This window comes from Miscanthus floridulus, chromosome 5, assembly GCF_019320115.1.
Source record: "Miscanthus floridulus cultivar M001 chromosome 5, ASM1932011v1, whole genome shotgun sequence".
Taxonomy (NCBI): Eukaryota; Viridiplantae; Streptophyta; class Magnoliopsida; order Poales; family Poaceae; genus Miscanthus; species Miscanthus floridulus.
The window spans coordinates 49,918,431-49,921,576 of record NC_089584.1 but is presented as its reverse complement, the minus strand read 5'-3'; the positions used below and the strand labels follow the sequence as shown (position 1 = coordinate 49,921,576).

The following is a 3,146-nucleotide window of genomic DNA, read 5'->3' as shown; positions in this document are numbered from 1 at the left end:
CCGTGATAGAAATTTTGGATGAGCAGCCAGTCCTCCATTATGTGTGAGGGCATGCTTGGACTTACTCTTGGAGTCGCTCCCATGCCTCCGGAATAGATTCTTGGGCTTGCTGTTGAAAGTTAGAAATTTTGCTACGAAGATGATTTGTTTTTTTGACAGGGAAGAACTTGATGAGGAAGTCGTTAGAACACTTCTCCCAAGTATTTAAGGTTCCTGCGTTGGAATAAAACCAATGCTTTGCTTTTTCGAGCAATGAAAAGGGAAAAAGTCGGAGTCGAATGGCGTCTTGTGAGACTCCTCTAATTGAGATTGTGTTGCAAATCTCTAGAAAATTCTAAAGGTGAGCATTGGCGTCCTCGGAAGGTTTGCCATGAAAAGGAATTGCTTGCACCATAGTTATTAGTGCTGTCTTAAGCAAAAACTCTTCTTTTCCGCTAAGAATATTAGGGCCTACAACTACATTGGAGATAGTAGGGAAGGAATAATCACAAATTGCCTTAACAGATTCACCAGAACTAGTTGATGTAGTACTGCCAGGATGAATAGGATTGGTGGGTGGAGGTTCTGAAAAGACTGGCTCATTTTGTGGAGGATTTGGATGGATCAGAGGGAGGTTTCTCTGAGGAGGGGTGAGACTAGCTCTCGCCCTTCGAAGGAGAGCCTCAGGATTGTCCTAAAAATCTTCCGGCAAATTAAATCCACCCATGCTTGACTTTGTCTATTACAAAGTAAACATGAATCTAAACTAGGAAAAATCACTAAAACTATACTAACCAAATATCTAGGCCAATGCCTTCCTCGGCAACGGCGCTAGAAATGCTTATTGATATTTCTTATGACTATTGGACTAATTCCGCAAGCACATAGAATATATTGACGTAGCACTTCACTTGGGAGTAAACCAAGTATCGTATTTATTTCCACAGAGAGGGCATAGTATGACTCAGATAAATGATTAACTAAATTCTAGTGAATTACCTAGGCACAAATGTGATGGAATAAATGAAAGAAAACTACACTAACTAAACTAATAAAACAAAAGGAACTATAGCTATGGTCATAGAGTAGGTGAAGATAAATTAAGTACTATCTTAATTAATTCAACCTATCAATTGTCTAGCAAGATAAGCAATGAATATACTTCGGGGCATACTTGCCTTAAACTCACCCTAAGGTTGATTAGGCACAAAGCACCACGAGCCCTATGATTTAATAACTAGTTCCAACGTGGTGGAATATAGAGGATGGATAGGGCTGTCATCACCTGCCACCTACCACAATCTATCTGGAGAACTAGCCACAACCCAAGGTACCCTATAGTCTAAGCACCACGCTTACACTAAGTGATACTACTCTAACCTCACGCTAAGATTAGAGCACCAACTAGTGATGAGGATCCAGTATATCAGAAACTCACTAACTAAACAAGAAATGATTGAAATATTCACAACACTACTTCACTCTAATTGCAAGAAAGTAAATGCTGAAAATAAAGACAAGTACTAAAGGAAATATAAATAGAAAGCAAAAGTAGCTTACAAGAGCTTACAGAGAGACTCCAGAAGACTTCTCCAAGCTCCTAGATCTTCACTTCTTCATTCTCACTCTTACTACTAACCTAAACTTAGGAGTAGAGAGAATGATTCTACTTGGGATACTTTACAACTATGGGAAACACCTCTAATTATAGCACTGAGGACCAAGGAGGGTATTTGTAGGTAGTAGAGAGGAGGTGCCTTGGGCGCCGGGCGGCCTAGTGAGGGCACCGACCGGTGCTCTGATGCACCGCCATTGCATCGTAGGGTCACGATTTGCTCCAAAAGTTTGTTGCCACTGCAGCACATGTGAAGATTTGGTCCTGAAGGTGATTGCAAGGTTGGTTGATGGCCCTCAGGTGGATGACAATGGGCCCATGGATCCATGGTGAATGAATCTCGCCCACTGCTTGAACGAGAGATGAAATCGATATTTGTGACGTAGTGTAGGAGCTGTCCCACGGATCAGTGACGTGGATAGGGACAGGGTGGTGCTAAGCGGCACCACATGGCCACCGGCTAGTGTGGCAGTGTGGGCCTAGAGACCCTTGCCACAACCATTTGCCTCCTTGTCATAGGTTTTGCTCCATTTTCACTATTTTTCCTACATTCAAATAGACTTCATGTACAAGTGGAATTCCATTAGTAATAAACCAAATCTTTCCATTTTATGTTGATTTTCCCTAGAAATGTATGCATTGTTGATGGCTAAAATAGGTGTTTAGTGACCATCAATAGTCATGGTCACAACCGGTTGCCTCACACATGGGCTTGGGGGCTTTTGGGCCTCCCTAGCCACTGTCGTGACTTATCTGTGTTCACCTGGTATGTGATCGCATACATGTCCTACGATCATGATGACCGAGGGCTGCTCTGCGCATGAATCCTAGGGGCGGTCAACCTCCCTAGATTCTCTTTGTCTTAATGGTGTTCCTACGTGTTATGGGCCTGCATTAGGGTGGACTCCTCGTGGCTGCGGTTCGCTTCCATGATCACCACCACATAAATAGTTCCCTCTACCCGAGCTAGCCCCTTACCATGTTGTCACCTCTTGTCGCTGTTCCTACAATCTGAAGGAGAGATAGAAGGAAAGGGGTTGAGTTCGTGAGGTTTACCTCTAGATTGTGTGCGTCGCTACTGTCACCATCAGCTTCACCGCCCCTGTCGCTTCTTTTGCCTACATCACAAGATGGGAGAGTGGGTACCATCATCGGTGACAGAGGTGAAGCTATAGCGCCTCATGGTGAAGGGTCTCCTCCTTCCATCGAAGGTCACTAGGTAGAGGGCCCCCACCAGCAAGGTGGTGCCCCATCCATAGCCTGGGGAAGCGGTGTCGTTCACTAACTTACACAAGCGCGGGTTCGTGGTCCCAACATCCAACTTCCTTCATGGCTTTCTTCGTGAGTATGGAGTCTAGCTACAACACCTTCCTCCTAATGTGGTGTCATAGCTGGTGGGCTTTGTCGTCGTGTGTGAGGCCTTCCTAGGGATAGCGCCCAACAAAGACTTGTTCCAGAGGGTTTTCGACGTGAAGACCCACAAGGTGCATGGTTCTGATGGTGGTGCACTCGCTCCTATGGCTAGAATGAACCTCTAGATGCACCATGGGGT

The 3,146-nt window shown here is 44.8% G+C and overlaps 1 non-coding gene across 1 annotated transcript; it reads left to right on the top strand.

Moving 5' to 3' along the window:
• The first annotated feature begins 35 nt into the window (after positions 1-35).
• Positions 36-142, top strand: LOC136455683 (small nucleolar RNA R71). The gene has a single exon (XR_010759164.1). It is a non-coding gene; the product is annotated as a small nucleolar RNA R71 (small nucleolar RNA).
• Positions 143-3,146: the final 3,004 nt, after the last annotated feature.